Source organism: Dendrobates tinctorius, unplaced genomic scaffold (assembly GCF_039654945.1).
Source record: "Dendrobates tinctorius isolate UK_male_01 unplaced genomic scaffold, ASM3965494v1 ptg000164l, whole genome shotgun sequence".
Classification (NCBI taxonomy): domain Eukaryota; kingdom Metazoa; phylum Chordata; class Amphibia; order Anura; family Dendrobatidae; genus Dendrobates; species Dendrobates tinctorius.
Genome location: NW_027361831.1, coordinates 7,802,473 through 7,828,103, shown reverse-complemented (window position 1 = coordinate 7,828,103; position 25,631 = coordinate 7,802,473). Strand labels below are relative to the sequence as shown.

At 45.0% G+C, this 25,631-nt stretch overlaps 1 protein-coding gene across 1 annotated transcript in view; it reads left to right on the top strand.

Annotated features, from left to right (window-relative positions):
- LOC141052937 (uncharacterized) overlaps window positions 1–25,631 on the top strand; it is a 310,086-nt gene that overhangs the window by 149,761 nt on the left and 134,694 nt on the right. The window lies entirely within an intron of this gene.

The following is a 25,631-nucleotide window of genomic DNA, read 5'->3' as shown; positions in this document are numbered from 1 at the left end:
TGCTCTGCTACATCCACCTTGTAAAACACCTCCTGACCCCACACAAGTACACACACGGCTCTGCTACATCCACCTTGTTAAACCCCTCCCTGACCCCACACAAGTACACACACGGCTCTGCTCCATCCACCTTGTAAACCCCTCCCTGACCCCACACAAGTACACACACGGCTCTGCTACATCCACCTTGTAAAACCCCTCCTGACCCCACACAAGTACACACACGGCTCTGCTACATCCACCTTGTTAAACCCCTCCCTGACCCCACACAAGTACACACACGGCTCTGCTACATCCACCTTGTTAAACCCCTCCCTGACCCCACTGTCCCACACATAAACGTTACCTCATCCATCCAGACCAGCACCATAATGAAAAGCGACCAGCACACCAGAGTCCTGCAGCCGCCCTGATCATGTGACCCGACTCCTCCCCTCCTGTGACCTCATCACAGGTCCTGTGCTGGCACCGCACACAAGATTACAGCCGAAGGAAGCGATGATCATTGCTGGCTGTAAGGGGCTGCATCACTGCGTGGGTCCCTCGCGGAGGGCGCAGGATGGGGTCAGTACATGGGGGGCGTGGCGGCGGCCAGACAGCGTGAGTGGGCCCTCCCATCTCGCCAGGGCCCCGGCACTTGCCCGGGTGCGCCGGGTGCTGACGCCGGCCCTGGGTGGGGGGGTATGCTTTTCCTGTGGGAAGCCTGGCCATTTTATGAGGTCCTGCCAAGTTCATGCCAAGTCTACTGATGAACCCATGCAAGTAGGAGGTGCTAGTTTGTATTCGGAGCTGCCTACGGTTCGGGGAGTGGTGTCAGCATGTTTGTACTGTGGGCAGACTGGTCATGTCCTGAAAGCTTGCCCAATGCGCCCCAAATTATCTGTGCCATCTGTGAAGCCGCATTCCCCTGGTCGCTTGGAGGGAGGCGACCAGGGAGTATACATTTCCTCCATTTTGCCCTCCCAAAGTACCATGTCAGCAGAGGTCTTGGCTGGCGGGATACCGGAGGTGATACCGGTGTTTGTGGACAGTGGAGCAGGAGTCAGTCTGGTGGATGCTCGCTTTGTCCAGACTCATGGTCTGAGGTGTAAGACGCTAGCTCAGCCTATAAGCGTCCAGGCCATAAACTCTGTTCCACTGAGCCAGGGGAGCTTGACCAAAGTCGTAGAGAATATCCATCTGCGTATAGGACATCATGAGGAGTCCTTTTCATGCTGCGTCTTGGAGGGAATGCCAGTACCTATTGTTTTAGGCCTTCCTTGGCTGAAAAGACACAACCCGGTAATAGATTGGTGGGAAAGGAAAGTGGTCAGCTGGGGGCACTCGTGTGAGGGCTGCTGCCTAGAAACTACTGTCTCTACCGCCTCTCTTCTACGGACCCCTTCCTCTCCGGTGAGGGCAGCAGATGTGCTGCAGGAGAGTAGGGGCAAGTCTCAACCCTCGCCATTGGCCAATCCTGGGAGGCGCAGACCTTGCGGTGGAAGGGGTTGGAGGGTGGGGTACCCCTTGGTGAGATGCGGGGGTGTGAGTGTGGTGACACAGGCGGACGCCTCTGTTGTCAATCCCAGAAAGAGTTCTCCAAATGGTGACAAACGAGCGAGTGGCAATAAACGTTCAGGTCCGGACCTGTGTGTGAACGAGCGTGTGTGGGTGGCCACCAAAAAACATCCAGTGGAAGTGTGTTGTGGAGTGTTACTAGCTCATACCAAACATACACATACACAACCCATTCCCCAGGTCAGCGCTTCGGAGATGTGTGTTGCCTCCAGAACATACGTTGCCAATACCAGTGGGCTCGTTTCTCATCAACCTGACATGCAGGTAGTTGCTGGGGTGAACTCTGGGTCTGGGCGTCCCCGCTGTAGGTGGTTCCCTGATGGGGAGCGGTCTTGAGGGTCCAGAGGCCCCTCATTAAGGGGAGGGTACTGTCATGATCCATGCTGGATCAGGACTAATAAAAAGCACAGGTAACCTTTTTTTTTCTAAGCTGTGCTTAAGTTTGGTTTTTGCCCCCGGTGGCCATTAGGATTATTGCACTGTGGTGTCGTTTGTTCTAAGTTTGCCCCCGGTGGTGGTGAGCATCATTGCACTCTAGTTTCTTTAGTTTAGTGCACATGATTATAATGCAGGTGTGATTGCTGGCTCTGCTATAAAAGAGTCACAGGTGTTGCAATCAGTGTTGGTGATAGTGTTCATTTCAACCATCCTTGTTGGAGGAAGGAGCTGGAGAGTGTTCCTTGCAGCACTGTCTTAGCCCTGGTGTGGAAGGAGTCATAGGGGATTTCCTTGTTTCTCTGGCAGAGCTTGGAGGCAGCGATTCAGGAGGAGAGCTGCATGCTGGTGGTGGACTCTGTTGCCAGGAGCAAGTGCAACCGAGTAAAGCTAAGTGGTGTTTCCCCGTTTGTGTTTTTCCTTAGTGTGTATTAGTACAGCGGTGGGGCCAGTGCCTGCGCCACCCAGCTCCCTAGCAAGGGATAGGTGTAGGGTGTGCTAGGGAAACAGGTTCCTGATCGGCGCCCAGTGCGGAACCGGCATTGGGAACATTAGGAGCGTTAGGGACACTGACTCAGGGGAGTTTAGGAGGTCTCCACGTCCCCATCGCAGGGCCCACCGTTGTAGCTGTTTCCCTTTCCTTGTCTTGTTGTTTTAGTTACCGGCCTGTGAGCCGTGTCTCACATGACAGTATCACGTGCCGCGTCTTGTTGTTTTAGTTACCGGCCTGCTGGTCGCGTCACATAGGACGGGTCCACGTGACACACACTGGCAACTTCTTTTAACCCGAAACAAATTTTATTGCTGGGGAAACAGGACGGGCAAACTACTAGCTACCCTAACCATAAACAAACAATCCTACAAACCAGTTATTAAATTACAGAATCCTGCAACAGGCCTGCAGGTGACTGGACGTGAAGTGATCACACAAATTTTTATTGACTATTATGAAGACCTATATAGAGCCTCATCTGCCATTCCACCTGCAATCAACTCCTTTTTGAACCTTATTAACCTACCATCACTGACTAGTGAACAACAAATGACATTGGACTCAGAGATCACAGAGGACGGGGTGAGGCAAGCTATATCAGGTGCATCTAACGCTAAGACCCCGGGCCATGATGGCTTCTCTGCAGAATATTATAAGATTCTCTCCCCTGACTTGGTACCCATCCTGACTAATCTCTTTAGCAAAGATTTTCTTTAGGGAGCTTCTATTGACCAATTTACAGACTCACGCACGATAATATTCCCCAAATCTAATAGAGACCCGTTACGTTTTTTGGCAGGGGATACCCTATGACTTTTTTTTAAATGAAGCACATGAACGAGTAAAAAAAATTTCTCAAACGGATTTATTAAAGGAAAGGACTAAAAAATTAAATAGTGTAGTTAAACCTACAAAAAAATTAAATTTTTGTTTTAAACATAGTCCAATGGATAGAACAATACATGTGTGACGACCGTCTGCGAATCTGGGCTGCAGTTGGACAGCGCCCCGAGTGACCCCGAGACCCTTAACCCCTATACAGGGATCTGGAATTATAGCAAGGCTCAGGGGTAGCTGTCTAGGGGCCAGTAGACCAGAGCAGAACGGTCGTCAAGGGGTAAAAACTAAAACCTGTAATAGTGGTCTGGAGACAGCAGTCGGAGGTCGGGGAAAGCAGAAGTACAAAAACAGCAGGCAGAGGAAAGGTCAGGAATCCAAGCCAAGGTCAGCGTCAAAAAATCGGAAGAAAGGCAAAGGTACAAAACGGCAGGCAATAGAGTAGTCCGAAATCCAGGCTGAGGTCAGAGTTAACTTTTAGCAATTCACAGAGTAGCACGCAGGGGAACCAAGAATATATCCGGCGGCTTGCAAGACCAGTCCCAAGGTATTTGAGGGATCAGGTCATACCTCACAGGTTCCCGGACTGATGATGTCATCAGGACCGCCCCCAGGACCAGGCCGGATGGGATGCACCAATCCCTTCATGACTGATAGAGGAGCGGAGCCTGCGTCCACCAAATGCCTGCGCAGCAGCCCTGTCTCTGTTGCCGCCATTACTCGGGGGCGATCCACGGCGCCTCCCAGTGGCCAAGGCAGGAACAGCAGGCCCCGAGTCAGACGGTTATGTGACAGTCCGGTGCCTCCTAGTGGCCGAGGCCGGGACAGCAGGCCCTGAGTCTGCCGGTGACGTGACGTGACGGATCTCCTCCAGAAGGTCCAAAGACACTGCGGACACAACGATCCAATTGGCCAATATTGAACTGGTTCACAGTCCTTGGCTTGTGAGGGGCAAAAACTGCGAGAGAGGGCATCGGCTCTCACATTTTTGGTACCAGGGCGGAAGGTGATTATAAAATCAAACCTAGAGAAGAACAAGGCCCACCTTGCTTGTCTAGGATTTAGTCTTTTGGCTGACTCCAGGTAGGTCAGGTTCTTGTGATCAGTAATTACCGTGATCTTATGTTTGGCACCCTCGAGGAAGTGGCGCCATTCCTCGAAGGCCCATTTAATTGCCAATAGTTCCCGATTACCTATATCATAGTTTTAGTGGAAAAAGACAGCAGGATGGCACTCACCGTTCACTTGAAATGATTCACTTTATTTCATATTGACAAAGCATAGGCATCGGCATGGGAGAGATGTAAAAAGACGGACGATAGCCGTTTCGTGCACAATGCACTTCAACAGGTCCTATGCTCAAGCTCAAGAAAACACTAATTTATACCACATGTGTGAACAAAAAAAATCATAGTTTTTCTCAGTGGGAGAGAATTTGCGGGGAAAAAAAGCACATGGACGGAGCTGAGTGAGGGATGCAGTGCCTTGCGATAGCACTGCTCCCACTCTGACCTCAGAGGCATCCACTTCTACAATAAATGGGCGGTCCAGATCCGGCTTAACCAAAACCGGGTTGGCCACGAAGCACTCCTTTAGCGTAGAAAATGCCTGAATTGCCTCAGGGTTCCAATTGGCTACGTCTGCCGCTTTCCGGGTCAAATCCGTGAGCGGTTTGGCAATTTCTGAGAAACCCCTGATGAACTTGCGGTAGTAATTAGCAAACCCTAAAAATCGCTGTAGTGCTTTAAGCGATTTGGGTTGTACCCAGGCTTTAATAGGTTGGATCTTGGCAGGATCCATGTGGAACCCTTTGTCTGAGACCATGTATCCTAAAAACTGTACCTCCTCAGCAAAAAAACATTTCTCCAGTTTAGCAAACAAGGAGTGTTCACGTAGTCTCTGCAGCACAGAACGGACGTGTTGAGTGTGTGTCACAGAGTCAGCAGAGTAAATCAAAATGTCATCCAAATACACTACGACATACACCCCACAACTGTCTCTGAAAATATCATTAACGAAGTTCTGAAACACGGCAGGTGCATTACTAAGTCTGAACGGCATTACAAGGTACTCAAAGTGGCCAAGGGGTGTATTAAAGGCGGTTTTCCACTCATCCCCGTCTCTTATGCGGACCAGATTATATGCCCCCCGGAGGTCAAGTTTAGTAAACCAACGGGCCCCCAATAGCTGATTAAAAAGATCAGGGATGAGTGGAAGCGGATACTGTTTCTTTATAGTGATTGCGTTCAATTCCCGGTAATCAATGCAGGGTCTGAGACCACCATCTTTCTTCTCCACAAAGAAGAACCCAGCTCCAACTGGTGAAATGGACGGTCTAATAAACTAATAAACCCTTTTTTTAAACTGTAGGCTATATAGTCATTCATGGCCTGACGCTCTGGGCCAGAGAGATTAAATATTCTCCCTTTTGGGAGGCGGGCATCCGGAATCAGGTCTATAGGGCAATCATACTTTCTATGTGGGGGTAACTTCTCAGATTCTACAACAGAAAAAACATCCTCATAGTCCCTAAAAGCAAACGGTATGACGGGGGTTTTAACCTTAACTTGGTTTACTGCTAAAGATATGCAGTTTTCCTGACACTGTGAACTCCAGCGCACAACATCACCCAGATGCCAGTCGATAACAGGATAGTGCTGGCGTAACCATGGCATCCCCAAAATAACTGCAGCAGATAAATTATCCATCACAAAAAATGAAATAAGTTCGGTATGCAATGTTACCACAGACATAGCAATTTTGGCCGTAACAAATTTAACCCCCTCCTGAATGAGAGATGTGCCATTGATAGCCGTGGTTTTAACAGGTGCATTAAGCCTTAGCAATGGTACACCAAGATTCCTTGCAGCCAAAGAATCCATAAAATTTCCTTCAGATCCACAATCCACATAAGCTTTTAAACACAGAGATTTCTGACCAAATGAAAGAGAGATGGGCAATAAAACTTTAGCCGCATCTGCGGGCAGTACCTGAGCCCCTGGGCAACCCTGGCCAGAGCTGCCCAGGAGTGTGGATCTCTGACGTTTAGCTTTCTTCTTGAAGTCTCCAGACTGCAGCATGCTTGTGCTGGATGATGGGAGTGATCCTCCAGGCTGTGCACTGAAGCGAGTACAGGTGTTTAGACCAAAAATCAGCTCAGGTAGGAGAAGAAGGGGAAGGAGAGGAAAAAAGTTCAGGGAGACTGCTTTTGTATATGTTGGATATATACACAAGGAGCAGTTTTTTGTTTTTTTTTCTCTACTAGATGGCCGAATATAATGTGACGACCGTCTGCGAATCTGGGCTGCAGTAGGACAGCGCCCCGAGTGACCCCGAGACCCTTAACCCCTATACAGGGATCTGGAATTATAGCAAGGCCCAGGGGTAGCTGTCTAGGGGCCAGTGGATCAGAGCAGAACGGTCAAGAGGTAAAAACTAAACCCCGTAATACTGGTCCGGAGACAGCAGTTGGAGGTCGGGGAAAGCAGAAGTACAAAAACAGCAGGCAGAGGAAGGGTCAGGAATCCAAGCCAAGGTCAGCAACAAAAATCGGAAGAAAGGCAAAGGTACAAAAACGGCAGGCAATAGAGTAGTCAGAAATCCAAGCTGAGGTCAGAGTTAACTTTTAGCAATTCACAGAGTAGCACGCAGAGGAACCAAGAATATATCCGGCGGCTTGCAAGACCAGTCCCAAGGTATTTGAGGGATCAGGTCATCCCTCACAGGTTCCCGGACTGATGATGTCATCAAGACCGCCCCCAGGACCAGGCCGGATGGTGATGCACCAACCCCTTCATGACTGATAGAGGAGCGGAGCTTGCGTCCACCAAATGCCTGCGCAGGAGCCCCATCTCTGTTGCCGCCATCACTCGGGGAGCGATCCACGGTGCCTCCCTATGGCCGAGGCAGGAACAGCAGGCCCCGAGTCAGATGGTGATGTGACAGTCCGGCGCCTCCTAGTGGCCGAGGCCGGGACAGCAGGCTCCGAATCAGATGATGATGTGACAGTCCGGCGCCTCCTAGTGGCCGAGGCCGGGACAGCAGGCCCTGAGTCTGACGGCGACGTGACAACATGCAGCAGTGAGAAAGCATTGGCATCTAATTGATGCAGATAAAACTTTACACACAGATGGTAAACTAGTTCCGCAATTTGCATATAAGAGGGAACATAATATACGTGATTTATTAGTACATCATAGACTTTGTCCCCCTAAAAAAAAATGGCTACGAGATTTATCAGTAAAAGGAAATTATAAATGTGGCCACTGCAAATATTGTCACCTTCACCTGACAGGGAATTCTATACATTTTGGCTCTATTGAACATAAGGTACAAAACTACATTTCTTGTCAAACTAAATTTGTGGTTTAGATTATTTTCTGACCATGCGGTTATTTTTATATTGCAAAAACTATAAGACCACTTACGATACGTTCTGGTGAACACTATAGATCTATTACATCAGGAAAGGGCTCACTGCGATTAATCAAGCATATTCAAGATGTGCATAAAGCTAACCCAGAAATTTTGAGTTTTGCAGGGATTGAAAAGGTCAATTTTCCACCTAAGGGCTCATACTCACTTGCGAGAGACTCACATGATTCTTGTGCAAGTCTCTCGCATGAAAACCCGGCACTGCCGCCGGCACTCGGACCAGAGCGTGCGGCTACATGTATTTCTATGCAGCCGCACACTCCGGTCCCAGTGCCGGCGGCAGTGCTAGGTTTGCATGCGAGAGACTCGCACGAGAATCGTGTGAGTCTCTTGCAAATGAGTAATGAGCGTTCAAGGAGGCAATCATGACAAAGTTTTATTACAACAGGAAGCGAGATGGATTCTGAAAGCGACCGCACAAGGTCCTCTGGGATTAAATGACCGAATCGATCTATCAGTATTTTTATGAATAATTGTATATAAAGTTATTTAGATTATAATCTTCCTATGATATTGTAAAAAAATAGATTATCTTGTAAATCGATATGGAAAGAATTATCCTTTCCTAGTATTTTGCACTCTGTATATTGTATAATTATTTTGCTAAACATATATTTGTAAATGTTTAGTCTCACAACTCGTTATGTATGTTAATTAGCAGGGTCTGTGGTCTTATAAAGGAAATGACCTTAAGCTAATCCCCTCACTTAGACATAGAGGCGAGTAATCGCGAAACGGCCGTTGTCCGGCACCTCCATCCCCTAGCATTCCTCATCCATTCGGCCCTAGATTATGAACAATTTCAATTTCCACTAACAAAATGGCAATTCGAAGACCCCAGCTTGTCCTGCATCACCATTCTAAAAGCCCTGGACCAAACTTATAAAATTCTCCCTTCAGCTCGTTTCCTAGAAATGAGATTGAAAATCTGCAATGGCTCCTACCTAACCCCGCAAAAGGGTCATAGAATGGGGCTGTACACAACTTCTAAATGTTTTAAATGCCATTCCCCAGGAGCCAACCGTTTTCATTGCTTGTGGGCATGCCTAGGCATTAAACCATTCTGGCGGGGAATACGGCGATTCATCACTACACACCTGACACATTTTCTTCCTGACGAACCTTTATGGGCCATATTTGGATACTTAAAACCAGATAGCTACACCTGCTCTCCAAGGGCCCGTAAATTACTGCATTTGGTGGCGGCAGCCGGTGCTAAGGCCAACCATTTTACAGACATAGATCCACAATCATGCTCCTCCCTTCAAAATCTTTGTAGAAAAAATAACGTTTCTGCTTCAAATGGAAAGGTGCAGGCCTTTTTCGAAACTTGGGAAAGTTTCATCTCTCTGCTTCTACAACACATCCAAAGTGACATTAAACCTTATTTCCAGCAATTTGGTACCAGCAGCTATTACTGGGGAAGACACCTGCGCAATCATGTCTTTGGGTGAACCACTGCGGAGAGACATTTTTGGGTGTTTGGGGTGTACTTTGGTATCGGTGGGTCCTGAACTTAAAGTTGGACACATATGCTGAGTGTGTGATGGATAAATATTACATTTATTTTTGACACACTCCCCCCTCCCCTTTTTTTTTTCCTTTTTTTTTCCTCCCCCCGCTTTCCATGTCTGTCTTGACCTAATGTTCAGTATACCAATGCAACCTCTAATGATATTTTGATGTATATCGTAAACATTACCTGCATTGATATATGTATGTATGAAAATTCTTTCAATAAAAACAAAGTTTAAAAAAACCCAAAAAAACAGATTTCAAAAAAAGTTTTTTTTTTAAAAAATACCACCGCATATAAACAAGGTGTATTTCTGGTTAATTGGTCCAGGCTGGAATCATCCCAGATAATACACCAGTAACCCCCAGCGTTTTGCACCTAATGAGCTGGTGAAAATCTACCAACTTGACATTTCCATTCACCTGACAACTTGGTATAAGATTAAAAAATGGACTTACGGCGCTCAAACAATGTGGCGCTCGAGTAAGGGTTCCAGTATAGCTACTAATGTAAAGTACTTAGCACTTAAAATAAAATAAAAATACGAATTTCTGTAAATCATCTCATAATTGTGTTACAAGGAAACAAAACACGTCCTAGAAGCAGATATATAATGCTCTGCTGCATAGATACTACTTAGTCCAGCATATGTCAATACCACAAATCATTCCAGTCTAGGGTTCAGTATTTAAATACATCCACATAGGAGGAAAAAGTGCTTATTGTAGCCACACTATGAAGTGACCTGTTCAAGTACTGATTGCCTGAAACACTGAGAAACACTGCGATTGGCTGTTCACAGCGATTGTAATTACAGGAGGGCGTCACTTATTCAAATCTGTGAAAATGGGCTGTCTGCCCAATTTAATGCCAATTCTGATGCCCAGAACCCATTTAGGCCAGGCTATAAGGACCTGGGTTTGATGCGGGGCATCACTGTCTGTATTCTTAGTGTGAGATCAGTGGCCCAAAGTCATTTAACCCCCTTAAGAACATCAGTTACTTATTCAAACCTGTGAAAATTGGCTGTTTGCCAACTTTGATGGCAATTCTGATGCCCAGAACCCATTTGGGCCAGGCTGGAGGGACCTGGCTTTGATGCGCGGCATCACTATCTGTGTATTCTTAGTGTGAAATCAGTGGAACAAGGTCATTTAACCCATTAAAACACCAGTTACATATTCAAATGGTCAAAGTCGACTGTCTGCCCACTTTGATGCCAGTTCTGATGCCCAGAACCCATTTGGGCCAGGCTCGAGGGACCTGGGTTTGATGTGGGGTTCCCTGTTCTATACGTCTGCAGTGTGATATCAGTGGCCCAAAATCATTTAACCCTTTCATTAACGCCCTTTGGTGCCCACTTTGATGCCCATTTTTGTGCCAGTTTTATAGCTGTTTTTAAGTGCATTCACATCAGGGTACCTCGCTGCATTGTATGTTATTATTGTGATGCTTATTTTTTGTTGTTAAACCTATAAGAAAACAGAAAAGAAAAAATTGCCGAATAAGAAACTGATGAATAAGAAACCAACTTCAGCTCTGAATAAGAAACTGGACGAATAAGAAACCAACTTCAGGCTCATAAATTATTTTATATTTTATCCAATGGTCGCGCCAAACTTTTCCTCCAGACTTTATATTTTCTACTGTATCTGACCAGCCGGATGCGGCGCTTACTGGTACAATAGTCTTAGTTTCTTACCTGTATGTAGGTGTGTGTGTGTGGGGGGCCTCATTATTATCTATGTACTAAAACACAGAGAAACACAGTATAACAAAGGTGAAAAAATACTCTGCTGTCAAAAAATATCTAACAATAAACAGCAAGTGCTAGTAAAAAGATGATAACAAAGCAGGGTATTTAGTTGATACGTTTTTTGCAAACAATGTATACTAAGCCACTCTACCAAACGCCAAGGTATACCCTTCAGAGCAGTCCTAACCAATGTACTGTATTTAAAACCTGACCATGTGAACAGTACCTATATGAGCAGGGTTCAGAGAGGTAATGTCTGAAGTGGACACGCTGTGTGAGACGGCTTTATATGTGCATGGCCCAGAAGAGAGAGGTGGGAACCTCCCAAAAGCTTGCAAAACCAAGAGACCAATTAAATACAAACACATGGGCCATGCACATTGTGAATAAGTCGGCAGGACAGTATTCACGCCACCAAGAGACTAAAACACAGATAAACACAGTACAACAAACGTGAAAAAATACTCTACTGTATCTGACCAGCCGGACGCGGCGCTTACCGGTACAATAGTCTCAGCTTCTTACCTGTATGTAGGTATGGGGGGGGCTCATTATTATCTATGTACTAGTAGAATACATGTGGCTTTGCTCACGGAAAATATGCTAAATTGATCAGGGCGTATCTTATCCTTTAGCCATATCAGTAAATGAGCATGTGGAAGACCTCTTTTTTGCCACTCAATTGAATACATTCAACACTGACTTTCACCAAAAATGTAACACTTTGTAATTACATCCATGAGATTGGTCAGTTTTTGTTTAAAAATCCTTGCTGTTAGGTTTTGCGTAGATCTAAAGAACTAGGGGGCTTAGCGGTTCCTGACCCGTTTCTGTATTATCTTGCAGCGCAGTTGCAGCATTTTAGAGGATGGGGGGGAGGAGGATTCCATCATGCGTAGTTCCTTGGGGTGTATGCTTACATGTGTAGTGGGAAAGGACTTACTGGTGCAGGCGCTAGACTCGGGGCGGTTCCGTCAGGGTCGAGCTATCAATAGTCCGACAATGAAGTGCATGGACAAGATATGGAACACGGCCAAAGAAATATTGGGTATACAGGGAGTCACAGGGCATTCCCTGATTTGGAGAAACTTGACATGTACAGAGCTAAATAAATTGGAGGGTTTTGAGCTATGGGAGAGGAGAGGGATTAAACTAATATCACAGCTTTAATCAGAAGGGGAGTTTTGATCTTTTGAGGATCTTAAACAGACGTTTTCCATTCCTAATACAAGATTTTTTCAATATCTCCAGCTGAGACATGCTTGTGATACACAACAGCGACTCATTCCTGTCATGATCCAGGTTGGATTATGACAGATAAAAGCATTTGTAACCTTTTTTTTTCTTTAAGCTGGTTGCTTAAAGTTGGTTTTGCCCCCGGTGGTCATTAGGGTCATTACACAGTGATGTCTTTTGTTCTAGTTTGCCCCCGGTGGTGGTTATCATTATTACACGGGAATCACTAACAGGTGTGATTGCTCTGGTTTAACTATATAGGAGTGTCTTGTGCTCTCACTCACGGTTGGTGATATTGCTAATTTCCAACCAAGTCTGGTGGAGGAAGGAACGACAGAGAGGAGTTCCTGGCAGCTCAGGGGAGCTCTGGTGTTATAGCTTCAGGTGGAAGCTGAATTAAGGTGTCGAGCTTCAGGGGTGAAGCTGAACTTTGGTGTCGTACTCTGTTGCTGGAGCAAGAGCAACAGAGCAAAGCTAAGTGGTGTTATCCCTGTTTGTACTTTTCCTTTTGTGTGTTTCAGTGCAGTGGTGGGATTAGTTTCTGCACCGTCCATTTCACTAGAAATGGCTAGGTGCAGGGCGAGCTAGGGTTTTTAGGTATCCTGCTCGGCACCAGGTGCGGAACCTGCATTGGGACTGTTATGAGTGTAGAGACACTGACTCAGGGGAGTGCAGGAGGTCTCCACGTCCCCATTCCCTATTGCAGGGCCCTCCATTGTATTAGTTTCCCTGGTGTTTCCCTTTATTATTTAAATTCGCCCTGCTGGAGGCGGTGTATCCAGATACGCGTGTAATTCTGAAATTCGCCCCCTGGAGGCAGTGTATCTGGCTGCATGTTATATTATTTAAATTCGCCCTGCTGTAGGCGGTGTATCCAGGGTCACGTGTGTCAGAGAAATTCACCCTGCTGGAGGCGGTGTGTCCAGTCTCACGTGACCATCACAATTCCACTAGGTAACCCAGCCAAAACTCCGCTGTTGGATAGAGTAGTGGGGGGAGGAGGATCAAGAGGTATTATATCCATGATATATGCAACAATGTTGGAAAAGAACGTGGCAAGCTTGGAAGCATTGAAGAATAAGTGGCAAGTTGATGTAGGTGATTTAACAGATGATGAATGGGAAGATGCATTGCAAGAAGTGACAAAAGTCTCGGTTAGTGAGGCGCAGACAGTGTCACATCTTTTTTTGTTTCATCGAGTTTATCGAACTCCTGTACGGCTGTTGAAAATGGGCAATGCTAGAGAGGCTGATTGTTGGAAGTGTGGAATGCCCAATGCGGATCTGATACACATGACCTGGAACTGTCCTCGGCTACGTAGGTTTTGGGGGGATGTGACTGATTTACTTAATACAGTCTATCAATGTCAAATGGTACTAAAATTGCACTCCTGGGTCGGGTGGAGAATTTGCCGCTCTCGGAGGGACACCAGCTGGCAGTCTCACGAATATTATATCAAGCTCGTAAGAGAGTGGCAGCTCACTGGAAGGGATCTTCTGTACCCACAATCACGGAAGTTACTGATGCAGTTAATAATAATATAGGTATGGAAAAATATGTGTACCAAAAGAGAAGAATAATTAAGAAATGGGAGGACATATGGGCCCCTTGGTTGGACACACCCGGGTTGGCTCCTTCTAGCTTAACATGGATGAGAGCGTTGAGGAGGATATAACTGGAAAACTCTGGCTGTGAGAGACCAAATGCATCGAGAGAGAAATGAGTTGTTTTTTTTTGTCGGGTGAGGGTGGGGGGTAAGATGGGAGGGATTTTTGTGGGGTTCTATTGTGTTTATGTAATACACTATTTGGGAACTACCCTGTATGTGATTACCTGTTTTTTCAGTTTTTGAAAATGTTTAATAAAAAATTACCTGATATAAAAAAAAATCCTTGCTGTTAAATCATCTTGATCAGAGGGGCCCTGACTATTCAGAAGCTCTTCCCTTATGTCTGGCCAAGTTGGATTCCATGTAACTGTAATAAATAAATCAGGACGACCATATATCTGAACATATGTCATGGCGTCCTGAGCATACTCACGCATACACTACCGTTCAAAAGTTTGGGGTCACCCAGACAATTTTGTGTTTTCCATGAAAACTCATACTTTTATTAATCAAATGAGTTGCCAAATGAATTTTAAATCTAGTCCAGACATTGACAAGGTTTGAAAAAAAGATTTTTACTTGAAATAGTCATTTTCTCCTTCAAACTTTGCTCTTGTTAAAGAATGCTCCCTTTGCAGCAATTACAGCATTGCAGACCTTTGACATTCTAGCAGTTAATTTGCTGAGGTAATCAGGAAAAATTTCACCCCATGCTTCCAGAAGCCCCTCCCACAAATTGGTTCGGCTTGATGGGCACTTTTTGCGTACCATACGGTCAAGCTGCTCCCACAACAGCTCAATGGGGTTGAGATCTGGTGACTGCGCTGGACACTCCTTTACAGATAGAATACCAGCTGCCTGCTTCTTCCCTAAATAGTTCTTGTATAATTTGGAGGTGTGGTTTGGGTCATTGTCCTGTTGTAGGATGAAATTGGCTCCAATCAAGCGCTGTCCACAGAGTAAGGCATGGCGTTGCAAAATGGAGTGATAGCCTTTCTAATTAAAAATCCCTTTTACCTTGTACAAATCTCCCACTTTACCAGCACCCAAACAACCCCAGACCATCACATTACCTCCACCATGCTTGACAGATGGTGTCAGGCACTCTCCCAGCATTTTTTCAGTTGTTCTGCATCTCACAAATATTCTGTGTGATCCAAACACCTCAAACTTGGATTTGTCTGTCCATAACACTTTTTTCCAATCTTCCTCTGTCCAATGTCTGTGTTCTTTTGCGCATGTTAATCTTTTCCTTTTATTAGCCAGTCTCAGATATGGCTTTTTCTTTGCCACTCTGCCCTGAAGGCCAACATCCCAGAGTCGCCTCTTCACTGTAGACATTGACACTGGCATTTTGCGTGTACTATTTAATAAAACTGCCAATTGAGGACCTGTGAGGCATCAATTTCTCAAACTACAGACTCTAATGTACTTCTCTTGTTGCTCAGTTGTGCAGTGGGGCTTCCCACTTCTCTTTCTACTCTGGTTAGAGCCTGTTTGTGCTCTCCTCTGAAGGGAGTAGTACACACCGTTGTAGGAAATCTTCAGTTTCTTGACAATTTCTCACATAGAATAGCCTTAATTTCTAAGAACAAGTTTAGACTGTCGAGTTTCACATGAAAGTTATTTTTTTCTGGCCATTTTGAGAGTTTAATGGAACCAACAAATGTAATGTTCCAGATTCTCCACTAGCTCAAAGGAAGGTCAGGTTTATAGCTTCTCTAATCAGCCAAACTATTTTCAGCTGTGCTAACATACTTGCACTAAGGTTTTCAAGGGTATTCTAACCATTCAATAGCCTTCTTACATAGTTAGCAATCAGAAAGTACCATAAGAACACTGGAGTGATAGTTGTTGGAAATGGGCCTTTATACACCTATGAAGATATTGCATTACAAACCAGACGTTTTCAGCTAGAATAATCATTTACCAAATTAGCAATGTATAGAGTGTATTTATGAATCATTTAATGTTAGCTTCATTGGAAAAAACTGCTTTTCTTTCAAAAATAAGGAAATTTCTAAGTGACTAAACTTTTGAACAGTAGTGTATGTCTGGGACTTCCAGTAAATGTAGCCGGTAAAATACACATACGCCCAATGTCAGCCATGTTGCCATCATTAGCAACAGCATCCCTTAAATTATTATTATTTATTATTATAGCACCATTTATTCCATGGCGTTTTACATGTGAGGAGGGGTATACATAATACATACAAGTACAGTAATCTTAAACAATACAAGTCACGACTGGTACAGAATGAGAGAGGACCCTGCCCGCGACGGCTCACAATGAATGTATTCATCCACACTAAGTTTATGATTGGTTCAATCATATGTACAAAAGACACTCACTTTCCACCTTGGCATACATATCAACTATAAATTGATGAAAAAGTTGCCTACATTGTAAAATGTAGTTAGAAGACCCATGTCTGATAATTATTTGGTAGGCATAAAAGTCCATAGCTGATATTTTTTTATTGGTTGGTCTAGCAGTCTTGGGATCAGTCTGTGTTAGATTAAAGTGATAGCCATCTTGGCCATTCCAAAATATTATCAGATATTGCAGAGCATCATATGATCTATGTGTTTCTGCAATATGCTGAAGATTGTCGCTTCGTCGCTGAATAATTATATCTTAGCTTTGAAAGTCCTGTCCAATCATTAAATAGCTACTTCGTTAACAGTGGGAGAATTAAATCGCCTTTCATGTTCACCAACTGGTGTCTTGTCTGCTCTTATTACAACTTGATATTCATCACTTGGCATTCTTTGTAAGGCTATTTTGAAAAGGTTTACTAACCGATTGTGCTGATGGAAAAATCTTTGCAAATTCAACACAATCTCTTTTTTTGCCTCAAGTATAGCTTCCCAACATCTATCAGCTTGCATTTGTTCGTCTCCCAAAAAATACATTTGTAAAAACTTTGGATCTTCATTTGCTACAGGAAGCATTGCACCGATTTTGATATATATTTGGCCCTGGGCTAGTTGGCCTAAATCCTGCTTCCTGGAGTCGAGCTGTCGTACCAAAGGATGTCATCTGGAAGATGAATTGTATCTCCTAATATTTTGCAGAAAATGCTTGGACTCGGGAGTTGTTCCTGACATGTATGAAAGAAGTGGTTCAGGAGGTAGATCTAAAGGTGGCAAATGGACTTTGCCATTTGAGCAGCACATACTAATCGATTCCAAGTTAAACTTCTTTTCTTGACAATGTTCGCATATTATGTCCATTTTGCCAATTATGACTTTCTGATGTGACCTATAGCCTTGAATTGTGTTGTAGTGAAATGCTTCCAAACTCAAATCAGCCTGCCTACTTCTTTGCACACTTTGCATATGTCGTATGCGGTCATTTTCACAACATTCATCCTATTGTTCAGATGTTTCCATATTCCTTGCTTCAGCCTGCCTTATCCGATTCTTGTGAAGACGACATTCCCATTGCTCTGATGTCTCAGCTGCCTTACATTTAGCCTGTCTCTATTACTATTATTTTATTATGTGGTGCGTTCCGCCAGCCCTAACACAGCGTCAGTGATGAAAGCTCCCTGTATAGTAAGCAATAATGACAATCTTAATATGAGGCATTTTTCGCCTGACCAATATTGCTGCTCAGTAATGTTCGTCTGTGTGCGTAGGGTGCATCCATCTGAGTGTGTTTGCATGCGTGTGTGGTCCTTGCGTTCATGTGTGTGTGCGGTGTGCATGTGGTATTTATGGGGTGGTGTTGTGGTATTTGTGAGATGGTGTTTGTGTTGTGTGTTGTGGCATTTGTGTGGTGTTGTGCTTGTGGGTTGGTGTATGTATGCTGTCTGTGTGATGTTTGTATGGTGTTAGTGAAATGTTTGTGTGTTGTGTGTGGTGGTGCATTCCCTTTAGCAACTACTCTTTGGCGCCGTCGCTATAATCTGTCCCTGTCAGTCACAACTGTTGTTTTCCCCTCAGCACTTTTACTTTCACCTTCACATTTCTCTATTATATGTATAGGGCCTAACTTCAGGGGCCCCAATCTCATGACGGGGGACACAAGCGAGATTTAACGTGTGCAGTATTCTGCTCCTGTGGGTGGAGAGGGGAATGCCAAATTTCACCCAAATCGGGTGAGAACTGTGGATTTGTATAGAGCGGGCTACTACAGATTTTGAGTTTTATATATATAGATTAGATACAGTAGACATCCGGTGACTGGTGATAATTCCCTCATGTGTGGGGTCTATTTGTCTCCAAGCAGAGAAATCACACGTTACATTCCACACAAAAAACTGTGTAGAAAAGGGGCGCGGGGTAATTGTGCCCGTAGTGAGTGGAAATAAAGGTGGAAATGGGACTGACTGAGAAGTTTCCATATAGCGTCTGCACTCTCTGGATATCATTCCAGGCCCTTGATCATGTGACCCCTGACTCCTCCCCTCCTGTGACCTCATCCCAGGTCCTGTGCGCACAGAGCAGCCATATATGTGGAGGGCGGCTCTGTGGGTGGAGGTAGGTGCTGGAGATTCCTCATTACTGGGCAGTGACCACTTACAGATAAAATGGAGGCAGAGGGAGAAGAGTGCTGCTCCTGGACCAAACCTTAGTGAGGGGAGTGTGAGATGTACATTGGGGTGTAATCTCCTCAGACAGACTGGGTGGTCTTGTAGTGGACCCCTCCAGTCACACCAGGGTAAGTGAGGGAGGCCGTGACACTACTTCTTCATGTAACAGATGGAATATATCATTCTCTCACAGCCACATGGTAAAGAAATCAGTGAAATATCTGTCGGATTAAAATGCCCATTACTCCCTTAGATGATCACTGACGGGTATAGAATTAGAAATGGTGTCACCTCGCGGGCTCTGCAGCTGGCCCCCACAATCTAGGACCGCCAAATTACTGCTCTAAAGGCCAAACAGCGGCTCTTCCCATCCGAGCCCGGCCATGTGCACAACAGATGCTTCTGACCTCAGGTTTTGGGAGAAATTTCCTTCCAAAATTGTGTGGGTAATTTTTATCGTTTGTGAAATGGAAAACTTTGGCATTAAACAACATTTTAGTGAGAAAAAAACATAAGTTTTCTTTTCCACGACCGAGCGTTCGAAAAGGTTTATGAAACAATTGTGGATGGTAAATTCTCCTCACCCCCCGGGATGGAAGAGTGATAGGGCACAGATAGTTTTCCATTTCACTTTACATTAATGCCTTTGGAATTGAGGGATTAAAAAACTTCCTGAACGCATATCTGCATACAATGAAAAGTGCCGTTTTTAAAATAATCAATTTCGCAGTTCCCTGATATATTGGATCATGAAACTCAGTTTAAAATTGAAAAGTCTGTAAAATAAAAATACATTTTGTGACTTTTGTTAAAAAAAAAAAAAAAAAAGAAAAACAAAAATTGCTGCTAAAATTTAACTCAGGCAAAATCCTCAAAAATTAAAGGGGTATTTAAAAAATGATGCTGATGTAAACTAGACCTATGGGAAATGTTTTTTCTTACCTGTTCTGTGTGGTGACTATCTGTTATAAAGGCATAAAAATCAAAAGTTTGAAAACTGACACATTTTCAAAATGTTTCTTTTTTTTTCTCTAGTAATTAATCCTTTATTATTATTATTATTATACATTTATATAGTGCCATTTATTCCATGGCGCTTTACATGTGAAAAGGGGAAATATAGACAAGTACAATAAGCAGGTGCAAGACAAGGGACACACAAGTACAGAAAGAGAGAGGACCCTGCCCGCAAGGGCTCACAGTCTACAGGGATGGGGTAGAGCAATTCGTGCGGTGGTTCAGTAGACCGAGGATCATTGCAGGCTGTAGGCTTGTCAGAACAGGTGGGTCTTCAGGTTCTTCTTGAAGGTTTCCATTGATGGTGAGAGTCTGATGTGTTGCGGCAGAGAGTTCCAGAGTATGGGGGAAGCACAGGAGAAGTCTTGTATGCGGTTGTGGGAAGAAGAGATAAGGGGGAGTAGAGAAGGAGATCTTGAGATGATCGAAGGTTGCGTGCGAGTAGGTACCTGGAGACCATGTCACAGATGTATGGAGGAGACAGGTTGTGGATGGCTTTGTATGTCATAGTTAGGGTTTTGAACTGGAGCCTCTGTACAATAGGAAGCCAGTGAAGGGCCTGGCATAGGGGCGAGGCAGGGGAATAGTGGGGTGTAGGATCGACTGGAGTGGTGTCAGAGTGCTAGAGGGGAGGCCAGAGAGTAGGAGGTTGCAGTAGTTGAGGCGGGAGATAAGAGCATGCACTAGTGTTTTTGTGGTTTCATGGATGAGGAATGCGCGGATCCGGGAAATATTTTTGAGATTGAGGCCGCAGGAGGAGGCAAGGGCTTGGATATGTGGTTTGAAAGAAAGGGCAGAGTCGAGGATCTCCCTAAGGCACCGAGCTTTCATTATCAAGCTACAATTAACCCCTTAATGACCGCCGCTACACACTAAAATGACGGTCGTTAAGGAGCCTTATTCCCTCATTGCTGTTTTAAAATGGCGATGGGTAATAGGGGAATAGCGCTGCCTGGCGTGCGTCGGCGATTCCTGCTGGTGACGAATGTACATGACAGCTGACACCCTGCACTATCGGATCCGGACAATCTTGCATTCGATCAGGGCAGATTAACCCCTTAAATATCGCTTTCAATCGCATCAGAGGTATTTAAGTAGTTGCGAGGGGGTCAAAAGACCCCCTTTGTAACTATCGGACCCCCACAATGACAATCGCTGGTCCCGATGGTTACCATGGTTCCCTGAAGTCTTGTGATGACCCCAGGGTATGGTGGCCTGTGAGATCCAGCTATAAGTTTTAAAAAGTCAGTGAGACACTGACTGCTCTCATGCACTGCAGTACACGATTACAGCAGTGCATGAGACCAGCAATCAAAGTAAAAATTATACATGTCCCACAGTGGGACCAAGTAAAAAAGTAACAAAAACACAAAAAAATTGCACACAAATCATGAAACGCCATTTCGCCACCACTCAAAACGCAGGGTTTGAGATAAAGCAAAAAAAGTACATATAATTAGTATCGTCGCTTCCGAAACGACCCAATCTATAAAATTGGCATGTTATTTATTCCGTTTGGCGAACGCCATAAAAAAATAAAAATAAAAAACGTAGTTTTTTCATCATAGTGACAAAAAGATGAATAAAAGGCAATCAAAAAGATACATGCAAAAAAATAATGGTACAAATGAAAACACCAAACAGTACCGCAAAAAATAAAACCTTAATATGCTTCATTTGGCCAAAACTAAAAAGTTACAGCTCTCAGAATATGGCGATGCAAAAACAAATTCAAGTTTGTAAAGTATTTTTTTTAGTGTGTAAAAACAGCAAAGCATAAAAAATATAAATCTGGTATGCCTGGAATTGTACTGACCAGACGAACCCATCGGTCTTATCATTTTTAACTTACAGTGAATGGCGCAAAAAAAAATAAAAACAATAAATTGTTGATTTTTGTTCATTCTGTGTCTGAAAAATATGAATAAAAAGTCATCAAAAAATGTTATGTACCCCAAAGTGGTACCAAGAAAATCTGCAACTCATCCTGCAGAAAATAAGCCCTCATACTTCTCTGTAAGCCAAAAATTAAGAATTACAGCTTTAAGAATATGGCCACAAAACCCTACTTTTTATAAAAAAAAAAGCATTTTTACTGTGTGATTGCAGCAAACCCTATAAAAAAACCCAATATAACTCTGATGATGCTGTAATTGCATCGACCCGAAGAATAAATCTGCCTTACCACTTATACCGAACGGTGAACCATTCACAATAAAAATATGAATTATCCTTGTACTGCTGTTTATTTGTTCATTCTACCTCCCAAAAATCTAAATAAGGCTCTGCTCACATTTATCCTGCGCTCTCCACTGAGTCCTTACATCAGGGTGTCCATGTAAATTCCCCAAAAACGCGACTCAAACAAAACCCTAGACGGAACCACTCACTTATGAGGCAGATGGTGTCACTTTGGACTGGTCTGTGTTTTGGCAGTGTTCCATTATTTTAGGCATCTTTTTAGCACACAAGTGTCAGCGAACACAGGTCTGTGTACGCCTTAAAAGATGGAAATGTAAACCACCGGAGCAGACGCCAAATTGAGTACAAAGTGTCTCCATCTGCCTCATGGTGGGTGGTTCCGTTGGAGGTTTCATCTGAATCGCATTTGAGTGGGATTTACATGGAAGCCCTGATGTAAGTGCGTCATCGTAGAACACAAGAATGAAATCCAGCCTTATTCTGGAATAATCAAAAAAAATGATGTACCCCAAAATGTTACCAATAAAAACCTCAAATTATCCCACACAAAACTAGCCTCCACTCAGGTCCATCCTCTGTCACTGGAACTATAGGGGGTTCTCACGTTACTGCTAGAACAAAAATTGTGGAAAAGCGACATGGCTCCTCACCTCTCAAATAAAAACCAGTGAAATCTGCTCCCTAATCCAAATGCCCCCTCCTTCTGAGCCCCACTGTGCCTAAACCATAGTAAGTGGCCACTAGTTTGGCATTATTGTAATGGAGAGAATGCACTTAAAGGGAGTCTGTCACCCCATTTTTGGACTATCAGCTGCCCGCACCGCCATCAGGGGCTTATTTACAGCATTCTGTAATGCTGTAGATAAGCCCCCGATGTAACCTGAAAGATAAGAAAAGAGTTAGATTATACTCACCCCGGCATTCGATTCGGTCCGATGGGTGTCGCCGTCTGGTCCGGCGCCTCCCATCTTCATACGATGATGTCCTCCTCTTTGCTTCTCCCTTGGCCTCTGCTCAGGCGTACTTTATCTGCCCTTGAGGGCAGAGTAAAATACTGCAGTGCGCAGATGCTGGACCTCTCTGACCTTTCCCGGCGCCTGCGCACTGCAGTACTTTACTCTGCCCTCAACAGGGCAGATAAAGTATGCCTGTGCAGGAGCCAAGGGAGAAGTAAGGAGGAGGACATCGTCGTTTGAAGAGGGGAGGCGTCGGACCGCACCGTGACACCCACCGCACCCGACTCCGCCCCCCGGTGAGTATAATCTAACGTGTTTTTCTTATCTTTCAGGTTTCATCAGGGGCTTATCTACAGCATTACAGAATGCAGTAGATAAGCCCCTGAGGGCTAAAATGGGGTGACAGATTCCCTCTAATTTACGGGTGCGTATCGCCAGAAGCGCAAGCTTGGCACAATGTATGGGGGTGCTACAGTATGTTGGGGCTCTACACTGTATAGGGGACACAATATTTGGGTACTAGACAGGCAGATTTGCAATTCTCCAGAAAAAAAGACTGGCTTGGATGTTACAAAATAGTCACTGCAGCCAGAGATGAATTTGAGAGGTGCAATTTCTTCAATGGGGTCACTTTTGGGGGTTTTCTGCTGTTCTGGCACCTTTGGGGCTCTGCAAATGTCGCCCAAAAACTAATCTATGAACATCTGTGCTCCAAAAGCCAAATAGTGCTCCTTTCTTCAAAGCCCTGACGTGTGGCCTAACAATAATTTCTGATGACACATGGGACAACACAAAGCTCAAGAGAAATTGCGCAATAAATTGTGAGGTCTAGTTTCACCTGTTATCCCTGACAAATTGGCAGTGAATACAAAAATTAAATTTTTACCAATAAAATGCCATATATCAATGTCTCAATGTTATAAAATTCTGTGAGACATATAAGGGTTCAAAATACTCGCTGCACCCTAGATGAATTCCTTGAGGGGTCTGCTATTTTCACATGTCAGGGGCTTTTTAAATGCGACATGGCAGTCACAATCTATTCTAGCGCTCTTTACTTTCCTAGCCCTGCCATGTGCCCAAGCAGAAGTTTTTAACCATTTATAGGGTATCATCGTGTTCGGCACAAATTGTTCAAGTAAGTATGGGGTCCGTTTTCTCCTATTCATTTTGGAAATTACAAATTTGGAGATAAAACAATTTGTTCGTGAAAAAAATGAAAATTGCTAATATGACGACCTAGTGTTATCAAATTCTGTGTAGTACTTGTGGGTTGAAAATGCTCATTATACCCCTGGATAAAATCATTGAAGGGGGTAGTTTCCAAAATGGTGTGACTTGTATTTTTTTTCACTGTTTAGGCACATCAGGGGCTTTCCAAACATGACATGACGCGAGCAGACCATTCCATCAGTTTGCATTCCAAAACGTCACTCCTTCCTTTCTGAGCCCTGCCATGCGCCCAAACAGTAGTTTTCCCCCACATATGGGGTATCAGCGTTCTCATAAGTAATTGCACATCAAATTTTTGGGTCCATTTTCTCCTGTTACCCTTGTAAAAATAAAATAAGTCTAAGGGCTCATACTCACTTGCGAGAGACTCGCACGATTCGTTTCTCTACTCAGCAGTTATTAATCATTTACAGTTTCCTGTTACAGAATTGCAAAATGTCAGTAATAACCAGGGCTGTGGAGTCAGAAAGCCAAACCTCTGACTCCTAAATTTCCATGACACCAACTCCATCAAAATGGGCTCCGACTCAGACTCCACAGCCCTGGCAATAACGGGACGCTATACTGTGGCTCAGTGGCGTATTCGATTTTTTTCACTCACTTTTTCATAGACTTTAATGGGTGAGTCTCATCCGATTTCCGGAGTAAAATCATTTCTTTCGCACACAGATTTGGTCAGTGAAAAGAATCATACATCTGCATGGCCCTACAGAATAACATTGGTCCAAGGTTTTTTACCAGATAGCACTCGGCCCAAAAATATGTGAACTCCTGAGCCCGACCTTTGTGGGGGCTGTCTATGATGATTATTTACAAAGAGGAGATGTGCAATGGGGGGTGTATTAATTGTAGACATTTACGTGGTCGTACAGTGACCATCTCCTGGGATATGTCACAGTGTAACACTCATCATACACAGATTGCCCGCCTCCGTACACCTCGTACACAAGTGGCTCGGCTCCGTACAACTCGAACACACACGGCTCCGCTCCGTACACCCTGTACACACGCAGCTGCACTCCGTACACACGCGGCTCCGCTCCGTACACCTCGTACACACGCAGCTGCACTCCGTACACACGCGGCTCCGCTCCGTACACCTCGTACACACGCAGCTGCACTCCGTACACACGCGGCTCCGCTCTGTACACCTCGTACACACGCAGCTGCACTCCGTACACACGCGGCTCCGCTCCGTACACCTCGTACACACGCAGCTGCACTCCGTACACACGCGGCTCCGCTCCGTACACCTCGTACACACGCAGCTGCACTCCGTACACACGCGGCTCCGCTCCGTACACCCCGTACACACGTGGCTCCGCACACCTCGTACACACACGGCTCCGCACCGTACACCTCGTACACACACGGCTCCGCTCCGTACACCTCGTACACACACGGCTCTGCTCCGTACACCTCGTACACACGCGGCTCCGCTCCGTACACCTCGTACACACGCAGCTGCACTCCGTACACACGCGGCTCCGCTCCGTACACCCCGTACACACGTGGCTCCGCACACCTCGTACACACACGGCTCCGCACCGTACACCTCGTACACACACGGCTCCGCTCCGTACACCTCGTACACACACGGCTCCGCTCCGTACACCTCGTACACACACGGCTCTGCTCCGTACACCTCGTACACACACGGCTCCGCACCGTACACCTCGTACACACACGGCTCCGCTCCGTACACCTCGTACACACACGGCTCTGCTACATCCACCCTGTAAACCCCTCCTGACCCCACACAGAAACTTCCCCTCATCCAGCACCATGACAACCAGCACAGCAGAG